Consider the following 16,797-nt stretch of genomic DNA (forward strand, 5'->3'; position numbering starts at 1 on the left):
TTGTCTTCGGCATTGTAAGGCGGGTTCCATCTCCGAATACGCCATAGAAGATTTTGAACACGAGAGTTGTGTCCGACTCTGCGAAACAAATTCCACATACACCATAGAGAGAACAGTATTCCAGAAATCTAATCTGCTGACAACTTTTCATAGCGTGACATCACGCCACGGCCTGGTCATTATTCAAACCGTTTTTCACAACTAGCTACTGCACATATTGTGCGGCGGTTTCCTTGGCACGTCTTGTCGAAGCACAGATTGTTTCCCCTTATTGTGGGATTCTCATCAATACGGGCATAGGTAACCCGACCGCACCATCAACCGTGGCGCTTGGGGAACAAGCGATTTTAACGGGCAAGTGGAGAGGCGCACAGTTTCTGCCGCCTTTATAAAGAGGTAGGGATTCTCCTTTTTCACCCACGCCTTCTTCCTCCTTTGCTCATCCATTCTCGCACCCTCGAGCCCCAGCGCCCAAGTTCTCACCTTATCCATAAAGCCATTCCAGACATGTCCGGAGCGGGAGGCAAGTGGATGGTGACGGAGGAGGACATTACGAAGCTTCGGGAGGCCAGGTATTTAGCCGCAGACATCGCGCACCGACTCCCGGATGAAGGGCAGATCATCCCTACTCCGGAACCCCATGAGAGGGTTGTGTTTCTCCACCACTTCGTCCGTGGACTGGGATTTCCCCTCCACCCATTTGTCCGCGGACTCATGTTTTACTATGGGCTAGATTTTCATGATCTGGCCCCAAATTTCGTCCTCAACATCTCAGCGTTTATCGTCGTGTGTGAGGCCTTCCTCTGCATCAAGCACCACTTCGGCCTGTGGCTAAAGATCTTCAACGTGAAGCCGAAGAGAGTGGTCGGCCAGCAAGCGGAGTGCGGAGGAGCCATGGTGGGCAAGATGCCCAACGTTACCTGGCTCGAAGGCTCCTACGTGGAGACCGTGAAGGGGTGGCAATCGGGGTGGTTCGACATCACCGAGCTGCGCGACGCCAACTGGGCGGCGGCCCCCGAGTTTTGATCCGGCATCCCCATGCGGCTCACCTCCTGGGAAAAGAATGGCTTAGCCTAGGGTGCACATGCGGAGCTGACCGGACTCCAGAATTGTATCAAAAATATGATAGGCAAGAAGATCAAGCTTGTCAACGTGGTCCAGGTCATGCTCTTCCGCCGGATCCTCCCATGTCAAGGTATTGCATTCAATATGTGGGAGTTCGATTCGGTTAAACACTAGACGCTGCGAGAGATCTTCAACACGACGCACAAAGACGTCTAGAAGGTGTTGTTTAAGGCCGCTGAAGTACCTCCTCCCACTACCGAGGACCGCGGACTCAGCGCAAAGCGCCCCGCCAATCCGGTAAGCTCTCTATATATCACAGGATGTGCCTTTACCAGTATGTTCGTGGGAGGAATTTATGCCACCATGCTGATTAAACATGACTATGTGGCGACAACGGAGCGGATCTACTATCCGGCTCCGCTACCTGAACATCTAGCAACCGCTCTCCTGACGGAGATGATGGTTCCGACGCCTTACAAGGTGCCGGAAAAGAAGGCCAAGAAGAAGGCCACGGGGACCAGGAAAGGTCTCCGGCGCAAGGCTGCATCGAGCACATCATCCGAAGACGCCGAGGCACACTCCTCCAACTAAGACGAGGAGGAGGAAGAGGAAATTCCTCCCCCATCCAGAGAGAAGAAGAAAAGGAAGGCCACCCCATCTGGGGAGGCCGAAGGGTCCAAGAAGGGAAGGACCCTCCCTCCGGACCAATCCACCACAGCCGCCTATAGCGACGAGGAGTGGTTGCCCAGGGACAAGCCCCGAGCGAAGTCGTAAGTATCCGGACACTATAATGCTTCTGGTATGTTTTGCTTTATTGCTCTTCATCATGTTGAACATGATCGTGCAGTCCGTACAAAGCCCGCATTGATGTATCCTCCTCGGATGGGTCCTTGAGTCAGTCGGAGATGAATAGTTATTCGCTCCCGACGGCCACCTCCCCCCGGCCCGCGGACGACACCGAGGTGTTGTCCCAGAGGATACCAGAGCAGGGGGGATGGTTCTGGAGATGCCCCAAGGCGAAATCCCAGACGCCGGGCACATCGGGGAAAAGACCCCCATGGATCTTGACGACAAGCGCCGCAGCAAGTCCGGCTCCCGGCCGGATACTACGCCAGAACCTCGAATGGTTCCGGATTCAAGTAGGCAGCCCCTCGCTAAGGAGGCTGAGCCGCCTGTTATGATGACCTCTGTCCAACCAGAGGCATCAGACAACTTGCTGGAAGTGCTTCACGACGCTTCCATTGACGAAGAGCACCGTACTCTTATGAGTACGGTGATTGAGAAGGTTCGGTCCGCCAAAAACGGATTGACCGAAGCCTGCACCAGCCTCCTAATAGGCTTTGAGGTAAGAAATCACATTACGAGGAAATATCGTAGCATAGATAGTAGCCCTTGATGCTCTGTTTGGTGTTCGGAAAGAAAGGCAGAACAGAGGATCAAATAACATCCACAGGAGTCTAATCATATGATGTGTATGTGAATAAGTAGGCGGCGCTGCTGGCTGCTGCCACCCGCACTGCAGAGGTCTCCGGACTGAAGCGGGACCTGGTGCGGGCCGAGGAAGAGCTCAGCCTCGTAAAGAGGCAGCTCGAGGAGAACAGAGGTAAGTTGTAACCCGTCCATGTGTTTATATAAAGGAAAATCATTGATGCTAATAGTAGCATCATGAATTTTAATAGGGGCCACGACTGAAGTGACGGCCCTAAAGAAAGCGATGTCCGAGGCTGAAGACAAGGCGGCCAAGGAGCGCGCCGAGCGCGAGAAGCAGGATGCTCGGGTAAATGAAGTCCAGCAAGAGCTCCAGGACTTCGTCCAAAAATTCGAGTCCTTGGAGCGTGACTCCAAGACGCAAGAGTCTGAGCTTGCGAAGGCCCTCCAGAGCGTGCAAGACGCCGAGGCCGAAGCCCAAAAGGCCCTCCAGGAGATCCAGGCGGCCAAGAAGATAGCGGCGGGTAAGGCATTCATTATGCAAAGCAAGCAAGTGAAGGAGAGTTTCCTTTTACTTACCCGAATTCGGAGCTCTCCAGGGCGTTCGCAGATCTGCCGCACAGCATATCGTATGCCGCGGAGTTCAATCGTGCTGAGGAGAGGAGCTCGACAGAGAAGTTGTTCTGGTCCCAGTATATTGAGGCTGAACATCTGATGTCCTTGAGCGACCAGCTGAAGCAACTGGTCGAACTACACAAGGCGGCCGAACTAGCCATGAAGGACCTTATAGTCCGGTTGTGGCCTGGCGAGCCCCTGCCTGACAGCTACTTCGGCCTTGTAAAGCGGACGATAAATGCATTTCCGCGGCTTGAAGTCATTAACCGGTCCGTCTGCATTGAAGGTGCTTGCAGGGCCTTCGCCCGTGCGAAAGTGCACTGGGCGAAGATGGACGCCAAGAAGCTGGTGACGGAGGGGTCGCCGATGGGCAAGGGGCACCGTCACCCTGAGCAGTATTATGAGGGTGTCCTGAAGGGTGCCCGCCTTGTGGTGGATGAGTGTGCTAAGGATGTAATATTTGAATGAATGTACTCATGTCATCCTTGTAATATGAAAAACGAGTTCATATGCGCTATATAATGCTTGTTGATTTAAAATATTACCTTCTGTGCGGCCGTTTGTAAAATCTGAGAGTTGGCCAGTCGTCGGCTTTTGCCCCCATGTAGCTAGTACCGGGGTGTTCGGTATAAATCTAAACACTCTTTATCCAAATTTTTGGTCCTTTAAGGAGGTGTTTAGCGCAGCGAACAAGGCAATCGGACTATACAACTTTATCACTCTCACTTAGCCATAGAGGTCTACAATTTTAAATTTCGGTGAAGCCCCTAGTATTCGGAAGGCCGAACTTGGGGCGCTATGCACGCCTAAATCGCACAAAGCCGATTCCTCGCCCGAAGCGGAAAATCTTTAAGGATTTGAGACCTCTCGAATAGCGACCAGCTCTCACCGCATCATGACAGTCAGTTTTCGGCTTTCTCTACTGAGGTGCTTGTCCGGAAGAACCTGGACCCAATCGGAGTAGTTCTCCTTGCGCTAACTTAGCCGATATAGCGGAACATAAGGTACCAAAACATAGGAGCCGGGCAAACCCAACTATTGACCCAAGACATGATTTAGAGCTGATGCATATAATGCTATAAGTTTGGGGTGCCGCACTGTCGAAAGTGTTCGGACTTTTCTTGACGTGTTATGGGGTACACTGAAGCCCCTGGTGAACTGAACGTACCAAAGTGTACGGATGCAATTTGTGGTGGATAAACAGTCAAGGAAAAATATGAGGAAAATGTAATCATAAATTGACGTTGTATATTTTTCCATTGTTATTCAAATAATACGTCAAAGCGTATGTATACAAGTAGTGCGATGAACAAAATAGGACTATTTAACATGTCCTAGACAAGGATAAGCTGCGTGTGGGGTATAAAAAACAGGTATAACGATTGTTATCAGGGACCACATGGGTTTTCCCTTATGCGTCAAAGCTTCTTACCTCCTTGGTTTTTCCCTCCCGTGATAAGTCCGATATCCGGCTATCTGAAAGGGCTTCCAGAAAGTTGAGTCCTGAAAGAAAGAAAATGATGAAGGAATACGGGTCCTGGGGCGGTTGAGCCGCATTGTGGATCGCGTCATAGCCATGCCTCCGCCTGTGCCCATGGTATTTTTAGTGCATAATTATGTACGCGCGGCACAAATTTCGTCGCTGGACTAGGACTAGGACGGAGGCCGAATTCCTAGTCGAGCTCTGGACGTGCCGGATGATCCTCTTGCGGGGTACTCCGGACTCGCTTGACGGTGTCCGGGTTCTTCATCGCCGAATTGGCTGTTTTCCTAAGAAGGCTGCTTTGTACTTCTGCCGCGAGGGCCGCTGTGTGCTCCTCCGTACGGAGTGAGTGCTCTGTGTTTCCATTACCTGTTATAACCCCGCGAGTTCCTGGCATCTTGAGCTTGAGGTATGCGTAGTGCAGTACCGCATTGAATCGAGCGAATGTGGTTCGTCCTAGTAGGGCATGATAACCACTACGGAAGGGCACGATATCGAAGATTAACTCCTCGCTTCGGAAGTTGTCCGGAGATCCGAAGACTACTTCCAGTGTGATTGAGCATGTACAACAGGCCTCTACACCTGGTATTACACCTTTAAAGGTGGTTTTGGTGGGTTTGATCCTTGAGGGATTGATGCCCATTTTGCACACTGTATCCAGATAAAGCAGGTTCAGGCTGCTGCCACCGTCCATAAGGACTCGTGTGAGGTGGAATCCGTCAATGATTGGGTCAAGGACCAATGCGGCAGAACCGCCATGAAGGATACTCGTAGGATGGTCCCTGCGATTGAAAGTGGTTGGACAAGAAGACCATGGGTTGAATTTTGGGGCGACTGGCTCCATCGCATAGACGTCCCGTAGTGCACCCTTACATTCCCGCTTGGGAATATGGGTTGCGTATATCAAATTCACCGTTTTCACCTGGGAAGGGAATTTCTTCTGTCCTCCAGTGTTCGGCGGCCGGGGCTCCTCGTCGTCATCGATATGCAGCCCCTTTTCCTTGTATTCCGCATTCAACTTGCCAGCTTGTTTAAACACCCAACATTCTCTGTTGGTGTGGTTGGCTGGTTTATCAGGGGTGCCGTGAATTTGACATGAGTGATCGAGTATGTGGTCCAAACTGGACAAGCCTGGATTGTTTCTTTTGAATGCCTTTTTCCGTTGTCCGGATTTAGAGCCTCTGAATCCGGCATTGATTGCCGTGTCTTCGGTGTTGTCACCAATGTTCTGACGCTTGTGTCTATTGCATCATGACTTGCCGTTGCTATCTCTGGCATCTAAATCGTCGGAGTTTTTTGGTGTGATGTTGCTACGAGCCAGCCAGCTGGCCTCGCCCGCGCAAAAGCGGGTCATGACTGTCATAAGGGCTGCCATGGACTTTGGCTTATCTTGGCCGAGGTGTCGGGCAAGCAATTCATCACGGATGTTATGCTTGAAAGCGGCTAAGGCTTCGGCATCCGGACAGTCGACAATTTGGTTCTTTTTAATTAAGAACCAAGTCCAAAATTTCCTGGCTGACTCTCCGGGCTGTTGGGTTATGTGACTTAAGTCATCAGCATCCGGTGGTTGCACGTAAGTGCCCTGGAAGTTGTCAAGGAATGTGTCTTCCAGGTTCTCCCAACTCCCGATGGAGTTTGCCAGCAAGCTATTCAGCCAATGCCAAGCCAGTCCCTTGAGTTTTAGTGGGAGGTACTTGGTGGCGTGTAGATCATCTCCATGGGCCATGTGAATGTGTAGGAGAAAATCTTCAATCCATACGGCAGGGTCCGTTGTGCCATCATATGATTCAATGTTCACGGGTTTAAACCCTTCTGGGAATTCATGATCCATTACTTCATCAGTGAAGCATAGGGGGTGTGCGGCGCCTCCATGCCGGGCTACATCTCGATGCAGTTCGAATGAATTTGGTCTGTTGTATTTGGCCCGGCCGGACTTCTATTTAGTGTATCCAGCGTGACGGTCATCGTCACGTGCTGTGGCGCGCCCCCGTGATCTGTAGATCGATCTTGACTGTCCTGCTTTGTTTTCCAATACGTCTCGCAGGTCCTTCGTGTAGCCCCCGGCCTTCGTGTTTTTGCTTGTTTGGCGACGGGGTGCGGTCTGGACTTTAGGTTTGTCCGCCGTTTTGTCTCGACCACGGGGTGGCCGGTCAGCCGCATCATGCGCTGGTAGTGTGGGCTTTAACGCCTCTTCCTCGAGTTGAGGTAGCAACCTACACTTTGGGTAACTTTTAGTAGGGCGCTCGAGTCCGTATTCCTCGGCAGCCAGGACCTTGATCCATCTATCAGTTAGCAGATCTTGATCAGCTTGAAGCTGTTGCTGCTTTTTCTTCAGGCTTTTTGCAGTGGCTATAAGCCGGCTCTTGAAGCGCTCCTGCTCGACGAGATACTCAGGCACGATGAATTCTTCGTCGCCAAGGCTCACTTCATCTTCGGAGAGAGGCGTGTAATTATCATCCTCTGATTCTCCATCTTTTACCTGTTCCTTGGGGATAGCTTGCCCCTCTTCTTGCTTGGCCTGCTCAAAGCCTGGCTCAGTGGGATTGTTTTCGTCTTCGGCACCATCCGGATTGTTATCATCTCTTGTGCCGATATCACTATTTTTGCTATGGCGGGGCTTGGAGCGGCGCCTATGACGCCGGTGCCTAGATTGCTTCTCCGGGGGATTGTCTTCCATTGCCTCATCGCCATTGCCTTCTTTGGGGGTGTCCACCATATATATATATATATATATACATATATATATATATATATATATATCATATGATGAGGTGGTTGTTCAGCGCCCTATAGGCGGTTGTCGGTGTCAAAACCGGTGGATCTCGGGTAAGGGGTCCCAAACTGTGCATCTAGGTGGATGGTAACAGGAGACAAGGGACACGATGTTTTTACCCAGGTTTGGGCCCTCTCGATGGAGGTAAAACCCTACTCCTGCTTGATTAATATTGATGATATGGGTAGTACAAGAGTTGATTTACCACGAGATCAGAGAGGCTAAACCCTAGAAGCTACCTATGGTATGATTGTTGTTCGTCCTACGGACTAAAACTCTCCGGTTTATATAGACACCGGAGAGGGCTAGGGTTACACAGAGTCGGTTACAATGGGAGGAGATCTACATATCGTATCGCCAAGCTTGCCTTCCACACCAAGGAAAGTCCTATCCGGACACGGGACGAAGTCTTCAATCTTGTATCTTCATAGTCTGGGAGTCCGGCCAAAGGTCATAGTCTAGCCATCCGGACACCCCCTAATCCAGGACTCCCTCAGTAGCCCCTGAACCAGGCTTCAATGACGACAAGTCCGGCGCGCAAATTTGTCTTCAGCATTGCAAGGCGGGTTCTTCCTCCAAATATTTCATAGAAGATGTTGAACACAAGGATAGTGTCCGGCTCTGCAAAATAAGTTCCACATACCACCGTAGAAAGAATAATATCTACACAAATCTAATCTGCTGACGTATTCCGCAGCGTGACATCACGACACGGCCAAGCCTTTATTCGTTTCGTTTTACTGTCCCACCTCAGCGTGTTTAGCGAGGCGGTTTCCTTGGCACGTCTTGTCAAAGCAGAGATCGTGTCCCCTTATTCCGGGATTCTCATCAATACGGGCGAGGGTAACCCAACCGCGTCATTAACCGTGGCGCTTGGGAGATAAGCGAGTTTTATTAGGCTGGTGGGGGCTCATAGTTTCGGCCGCCCATATAAGGGGATAAGGATCCACCCTTCCCATCTACGTCTTCTTCCTCCTTTGCTTATCCATTCCTGCGCACTCGAGCTCCACCGCCCAAGTCCACACTTCCCACCTCAACCTTCTCCAATCATGTCCGGAGCGGGAGGTAGATGGATGGCCTCCACCGTCACGGAGGGGCACATCAAAAAGTTGAGGAAGGACAGATACTTGTCTAACAACATCGCGCACCGGCTTCCAGATGAGGGGCAACTCATCCCCACCCCTAGGCCTCATGAGAGGGTCGTGTTTCTCCCCCATTTCCTCCGCGGACTGGGTTTTCCTCTTCACCCATTTGTTCGGGGGCTCATGTTCTACTACGGCCTGGATTTCCATGATCTGGCCCCGAATTTTATCCTCAACATCTCGGCGTTTATCGTCGTGTGCAAGGCCTTCCTCCACATCAGGCCTCACTTCGGCCTATGGTTGAAGATCTTCAGCGTCAAGCCGAAGGTCGTGGGCAGTCGGCAAGCGGAGTGTGGAGGCGCCATGGTGGGCAAGATGCCCAACGTCACATGGCTCGAGGGCTCCTTCGTAGAAACCATCAAAGGGTGGCAATCGGGGTGGTTCTATATCACCGAGCCGCGTGACCCTGAGTGGGCAGCGGCCCCCGAATTCCAATCTGGCATCCCCACCCGGCGCACGTCCTGGAAAGAGACGAGCCTGTTTTGGGGTAATCCGGAAGAGGTGGCCGGACTCCAAACCTGCGTCCAAGACCTGGTGAACAAAGAGGTTAAACTTGTCAACGTAGTCTAGGCCATGCTCTTCCGCCGGATCCTCCCATGTCAACAACGGGCTTTCAACTTGTGGGAGTTCGACCTGGCTCAGCACCAGACTCTGTCCAGGCTCTTTGACACAAAGCACGAGGACGCCTGGAAGGTGCTATTCAAGAGCTCTGAGGTCTCCCCTCCCATCACCGAGGATCGCGGATTCTGCGCAAAGCGCCAAGCCACCGAAGTAAGCTTGTTTTTATCCTTTACAGGATACTTGATTTTCACAGTCTAACTCTATGCAGGATCTAAACTCCCGCTCCTTTAACAGGACTGGAAGAGGACCTCCGAACAGTTTGACTGCTCGGCCCCTTTGCCCGAATGCCCAGCAGATGCACGCTTGACGAAGCTGCTGATTCCGGCACCCCACGTGGTGCCGGAGAAGAAGGCCAAAAAGAAGGCCACAGGGACTCGAAAGAGTTCCCGACGCCTGGTGGTGTCGGATTCATCGCCCGACGACCCCGAAGCGCCCTCCGCCTCCGAAGACGAGGAGGAGGAAGAAGAAGCCTCTCCCCCTTGAGCGGGGGGAGGAAAGAAAAGGAAGGTCGCCCCAACTGGGGAGGCCGGAGGGTCCAAGAAGGGGAGGACCCTTCTACCGGACTACGCCTCCGACGCCAAAGACGGTAGGAAGGAATGGCCATCCAGGGTCAAGCCCCTTGCAAAATCGTAAGTATCCGGATACCAGAATAACTTATGGCGCTCCTCTATTGCACAGTACCTTCTGACGCCGAATTCAATCATGTAGTCCGCCCAAGGCTCAGCTCGGCGATTCGTCGAGCGGCTCCCTGGATTCGTCGGATGTGAATAGCGCTTCACTCCCGACGGCCTCCTCCCCTCGCCCTACAGACGATGCCGAGGTGGAGTCCCAAAAGGGGCTAAACCAGGAGGAAGTGGTCCTGGAGGCGCCGCAAGGCGACCTCCCGGACTCCAGGCCCAAAGGGGATGCAGCCCCAGAGGGATCTAAGTCCGGCCCTGGGCCGGACACCGCTTCGGAACCTTCAGTGGTCCGGAGTCCGGCAGGCGGCCCCTTCACAAGAAGGGCAAGCCTACGACGCTGGCGGCCCCCGACCAACCAGAGGCGCCGGACAATTTGCTGGAGGTGCTTAACGGCGCCTCCATCGACGAGGAGCACCGCACTATTATGAGTGCGGTGATTCAGAAGGTTCAGTCCGCCAAGAGCGGGCTGACGGAAGCCTATACCAGCCTTCTAACAGGCTTTGAGGTATGTGTTTAAAACATATAAAAATGTTACCGCATAGACAGTAGCCCCTGATGCTTAGTTTGGTGTTCGGAAAGAAAAGCCAGACTGAGGATCTTAAAAAGATATACGCATGAGTCTAACATAAATATGTCAATATGGGAATGCAGGCTGTGCTGCTGACCTCTGCCGCACTGACTGGGGAGGTCGATGCATTCAAGCAGAGCCTTGAGCGGTCCGAGAACGAGCTCGGCCATGCGAAGAAGCAGCTCAAGGACCAAGAAGGTATGTAATACCTTATGTAAGTATATAAAAAATACCTGGTTGCAAATAATGACAGGACCAACGTGAATGTTGTAGGGGCCACATCCAAGGTGGCGACCCTGAAGGAAGCACTATCCAAGGCCAAAGACAATGCGGTCGTGGAGCGCATTGAGCGAGAAAAGCAAGAGGCGCGGGTAGCGGAGGTGCAGCAAGAGCTCGATGCTCTCGTGAAGAAACATGAGAGTTTAGAGCTTGACTTGAAGACTCGAGAGTCCGAGCTTGCCTCGGCACTTGAAAGCGCCAAATCTGCCAAGGCCGAAGCCCAGAAAGCCCTCCAGGAAATTGAGGCGATGAGAAGGATTGCGACGGGTAAGGCATTCTTTATGCAAAGCAAGCATGTGAAAGTAAATTACCTGTTACTTACCCGCATCCGGAGCTCTCCAGGAGCATTCGCAGATCTGCCCCGTAGTGTATCCAACGCTGCCGCATTCTACCGGGCCGAGGAAGGGAGCTCGACGGAGAAGGTGTTCTGGTCCCAGTATGCTGAGGCCGAATCCCCGGTGCCCTTGAGCGACCAGCTGAAGCAGCTGGTCGAGCTTCATAAGGCAGCCGAACAGGCCATGAAGGGCCTGATAGGCCGGCTGTGGCCTGGGGAGGTCATGCCTTTGAGCTACTTTGGGCTGGTGCGGCGGCTGGTGGATGCCTGTCCACGACTTGAAGTCATCAAGCGCTCCATGTGCATCGAGGGTGCCCGTAGGGTTTTGCCCGTGCTAAAGTGCACTGGGGTAAGATGGATGCTGAGAAACTGGTGAAGGATGGGCCACCGGAGGGGAAGGAGCATCGTAGGCCCGAGATGTATTATGAGGGCGTCCTGAAGGGTGCCCATCTTGTAGCGAATGAATGTACCGGGGATGTAATTTTTGAGTAAACTCGCTCGTGTTTATCCTGTGCGCTGAAAACTTGTTCATATGCGCTACGCAACGCTTTTTGAATTTTAAAATATTACCTTCTGTGCGGCCGTTTATTAAATCTGAGAGATGCAAGTCGTCGGCTTCTACCCCCATGCCACGAGTGCTGGGGTGTTCGGGATAAACCTAAGCGCTCTTGTTTCCATTCTTGGGTCCATCTAGGGAGGCACTCAGCACAACGAACAAGGCCGTCGGACTTATAATGCTTTATCACTCTCACTTAGCCATAGAATTCTATAATTTTAAATTTCGGCGAAGCCCCTAGTATTCGGAAGACCGAGTTCGGGGTGCTATCCATGCCTAGGCCGGATAAATCCAGCTCCTCGCTCTAAGCGGCATAAGTCTTTAAAGACTCGAAAAACCTCTCGAACAGCGACCGGTCTCTCGCCCTATCATGAGGGTTAGTTTTAGCTTTCTCTACTCAGGTGTTAACCCAGCTCAACTGGGGCACAATCGCAGTAGTTCTCCCAGCGCTACCTTAGCCGACATTGCGGAACGTAAGGTACCAAAACATGGGAGCCGGGCAAACCCAACTATTGACCCAAGACATGATTCGGAGCCAATGCATATCGTGCTATAAGTTCAGGGTGCCGCACTCATGAGAGTGTTCGGTCTTCTCACACCGTATTATGGGGTACTTAAGCCCCTGGTATATTGGTCGTACCAAAGTGTACGGTTGCATAATGTCATGACTGGACATATTTGTATAAAAATAAATGAATACAATAACAGATAGGAACTATGTATTGCTTATTAAAAAGGGTTGCTATGAAAGCAGAATGATACAAATAGTGCGATAAGCAAGAGATGGGATTATTTGACATGTCCCCCTCCAGGGGCAAGCTGTGAGACTTTAAGTAAAACAGGTATTTAGCTCGTTATAGAGACCACCTGGACATTTGATGTGGCCTGTTGTCTCCCTGGCTGTTGCATCGTGTATTCAGCGAGTGTATTGCCGGACAGGCCTTCCGAATAGTTGGGTCCTGAAAGTATATAAAGAAAGAAACGGCAAAATCGGGAGCCCCTAGTGCGGTTGGGCCGCATTATGGGCGTGCCGTGGTTGTGCCCCTCCCCTTATGCCCATGGTATTTCCAGAGCATAGTTATGTACGCGTGGTACTGCTATTGCCATCTTGCGACGGCTGGGGTTGGGGCCGCACTACTATGCTTGCTCGAAACGTGCCAGCCGGTTTTGTTGTAGGTTACTTCGGGCGCGCTTGACGTTGTCCGGATGTTTAACAGCCGGATTGGAGAATTGCCTTGAGAGGCTACTTTGTACTTCCGCCGCCAGGGCCGCCGTGTGTTCCTCTGTTCGGAGAGAGCGTTCGGTGTTTCCGTTGACCGTAATGACTCCGCGAGGGCCTGGCATCTTGAGCTTGAGATATGCATAGTGCGGCACCGCATTAAATTTTGTGAATGCGGTTTGTCCGAGCAGGGCGTGATAGCCACTGCGGAATGAGACTATGTCGAAGATTAATTCTTCGCTTATGAAATTATCCGGGGATCCTAAGACCACTTCGAGTGTAACTGGGCCTGTACAGCTGGCTTCTACACCTGGTATGACGCCTTTAAAGGTTGTCTTTGTGGGTTTAATCCTTGATGGATCTATACCCATTTTTCGCACTGTATCCTGATAAAGCAGGTCCAGGTTGCTGCCGCCGTCCATGAGGACTCTAGTGAGGTGAAATCCGTCAATGATTGGGTCTAGGACCAATGCGTCAAATCCACCGTGACGAATGCCAGTGGGGTGGTCCCTTCGATCAAAAGTGATCGGGCAAGAGGACCATGGGTTGAACTTTAGGGCAACTGGCTCCAACGCATAGACGTCCTTGAGAGCACGCTTCCGCTCCCTTTTGGGGATATGGGTTGCGTATATCATGTTCACCGTCCGCACTAGTGGGGGGAAGCCCTTCTGTCCTCTGTTGTTCGGCGGCCGGGGCTCCTCCTCGTCATCGCTATGCAGCCCCTTGTCTCTGTTTTCGGCACTTAACTTGCCTGCCTGCTTGAACACCCAACAATCCCTGTTGGTGTGATTGGCTGGTTGCTCGGGGGTGCCATGTATCTGTCACGAGCGATCGAGTATCCGGTCTAAACTGGATGGGCCCAGAGGATTTCTTTTGAATGGCTTCTTCCGCTGACTGGGTTTAGAGCCTCTGAATCCGGCATTAACTACCGTATCCTCAGTATTATCACCGTTGATGCGGCGCTTGTGCTTGTTATGACATGAGCTGCCACTGTTGCCCTTGGTATCTGAGTTACTGGGGCTCTTGGTTATGTTATTGCTACGAGCTAGCCAGCTATCTTCTCTCGCGCAAAAGCGGGTCATGAGTGTCATGAGGGCTGCCATAGATTTCGGCTTTTCCTGTCCTAGGTGCCGGGCAAGCCATTCGTCTCGGATGTTGTGCTTGAAGGCTGCAAGAGCCTCTGCGTCCGGACAGTCGGCTATTTGATTTTTCTTGGTTAGGAACCGCGTCCAGAATTGTCTGGCCGATTCTTCTGGCTGCTGGATTATGTGGCCTAGGTCATCGGCGTCTGGTGGTCGCACATAAGTGCCCTGGAAGTTGTCAAGGAATGCGGATTCCAGGTCCTCCCAACAACTAATTGACTCTGCTGGCAGGCTGTTAAGCCAATGCCGAGCTGGTCCTTTAAGCTTGAGTGGGAGGTATTTGATGGCGTGTAGATCATCACCACGGGCCATGTGGATATGAGGAGATAATCCTCGATCCATACCGCAGGATCTGTTGTGACATCGTATGATTTGATATTTACGGGTTTGAAACCCTCGGGGATTTGATGATCCATTACTTCGTCTGTGAAGCATAGTGGGTGTGCGGCGCCCCTGTACTGGGCTATATCGCGACGTAGCTCGGATGAGCTTTGTCTGTTGTGTTCGGCCTGGCCGTATTTGTCATATCTGGCGTGACGGTTACCGTCATGTGATGTGGGGCGCCCACGCGATCCATAGATTGATCTTGTTTGCCTTGCCTTATCCTCCAATATGTCTTGCAGGTCTGGTGCGTTTCCCCGTGCTCTGGTATTTTTTGAGCGGCGCCGGGGTGCGGCTTGAGTTGAGGGCCGAAAAGCCTCTCTGTCGCGGCCACAGGGTGGCCGATCGGCTGCATCATACGCTGGTGATGTGGGTTTAGTTGCTTCCTCCTCTAGTTGGGGTAGCAGCCTGCGCTTTGGGTAGCTCTTGGAGGGGCATTCGAGTTTATACTCTTCGGCCGCCAGGACTTTAGTCCATCTGTCGGCTAGCAAATCTTGGTCAGCTCTAAGCTGCTGCTGTTTTTTCTTGAGGCTGCTTGCCGAGACCATAAGCATGTGTTTTAAACGCTCTTGTTCAGCAGGATCCTCTGGCACGACAAATTCATCGTCGTCGAGGCTTGCCTCGTCTTCGGAGGGAGGCATGTAATTGTCGTCCTCGACCTCCCTGTCTGCCGCTCTCTCATGAGGGCTGGCTTCTCCGTCCTCCTGCGCTGAATCCTGCTGGAGGGGGTTGTCTTCGGCACTGTCTGGGGTGTTGTTATCTCCAGTGACGGACTCGCCGTTTTTGCTTTGGCGGGATTTAGAGCGGCGCCGCTGACGTTGGCGCTTAGGTTGCTTCTTGGAGGGGCCATCCTCCATTTTTTCATCGCCATTCCCTGCTTTTGGGGTGTCCACCATGTATATGTCATATGACGAGGTGGCTTTCCAGTGCCCTATAGGTGCTGGTTCTTGTTCTTCTCCTTCATCGGCGTCCATACCGTCGATGTCTTCGGAGTCGAAGTCGAGCATGTCGGTTAAATCGTCGATAGTGGCTACGAAGTGGGTGGTGGGTGGGTTTCGAATTTCTTTGTCGTCCGCATCCCAAACTTGCTGACCATAGTCCGACCAGGGCTCTCCTGACAAAGAGAGGGACTTTAGTGAATTCAGGATGTCGCCAAAGGGCGAGTGCTGAAAGACGTCCGCGGCGGTGAACTCCATGATCGGAGCCCAATTGGGTTCGATCGGAAGGGGTGTGGAAGATCCGGAGTCCGGAAAGGAGTCCGGCACCATGGAGTCACATGCCTCACGAAGGACTACGCTGTTATTCGGCTCGATCGCCGTAGAGATTGCAGCTTCCGGGGCGGCGTCTAACCGTTCGTCCCCGATTGGCGCCGTCGGCTCCGAGCTAAGGGTCGGAGCGGACACCTGAGCGGCGCTCTGAGCGCTGTCCGGCGGCAGAGCTAGATCATGCCCGTCGTGACAGTGCGGCGCGCTCGGCCGTGGCTAGAATCCGTCGAAGATCAAGTCCCCACGGATGTCGGCCGTGTAGTTTAAGCTTCCAAATCTGACCTGATGGCCAGGGGCGTAGCTTTTGATCTGCTCCAGATGGCCAAGCGAATTGGTCCGCAGTGCGAAGCCGCCGAACACGAAGATCTGTCTGGGGAGAAAAGTCTCGCCCTGGACCGCGTCATGGTTGATGATCGAAGAAGCCATCGAGCCTAAAGGTGACGGCACAGATGAACTCTCAATGAAAGCACCAATGTTGGTGTCAAAACCGGCGGATCTCGGGTAGGGGGTCCCGAACTGTGCGTCTAGGCGGATGGTAACAGGAGACAAGGGACACGATGTTTTTACCCAGGTTCGGGCCCTCTCGATGGAGGTAAAACCCTACTCCTGCTTGATTAATATTGATGATATGGGTAGTACAAGAGTTGATCTACCACGAGATCAGAGAGGCTAAACCCTAGAAGCTAGCCTATGGTATGATTGTTGTTCGTCCTACGGACCAAAATGCTCCGGTTTATATAGACACCGGAGAGGGCTAGGGTTACACAAAGTCGGTTACAATGGGAGGAGATCTACATATCGTATCGCCAAGCTTGCCTTCCACGCCAAGGAAAGTCCTATCCGGACATGGGATGAAGTCTTCAATCTTGTATCTTCATAGTCCGGGAGTCCGGCAAAAGGTCATAGTCCGGCCATCCGGACACCCCTAATCCAGGACTCCCTCAATGGTGGTTCCTATTCTTCTCCTGCATCGTCGTCCATACCGTCGATGTCTTCGGAGTTGAAGTCAAGCACGTCAGTTAAGTCAACGATAGTGGCTATTAAGTGGGTGGTGGGTGGGGAACGAATTTCTTCGTCGTCTGCTTCCCACTCGAGTCGGACATAGTTCGGCCAAGAGTCTCCTAACAAAGAGAGAGACCTTAATGAGTTTAGCACATCGCCCAAGGGCGAGTACTGAAAGATGTCCGCAGAGGTGAACTCCATAAAATCGGATTCGATAGGCGCGGGCGTACGTGGTTCAGATCCT

The sequence above is a fragment of the Triticum aestivum genome, chromosome 5B (assembly GCF_018294505.1).
Source record: "Triticum aestivum cultivar Chinese Spring chromosome 5B, IWGSC CS RefSeq v2.1, whole genome shotgun sequence".
Classification (NCBI taxonomy): Eukaryota; Viridiplantae; Streptophyta; class Magnoliopsida; order Poales; family Poaceae; genus Triticum; species Triticum aestivum.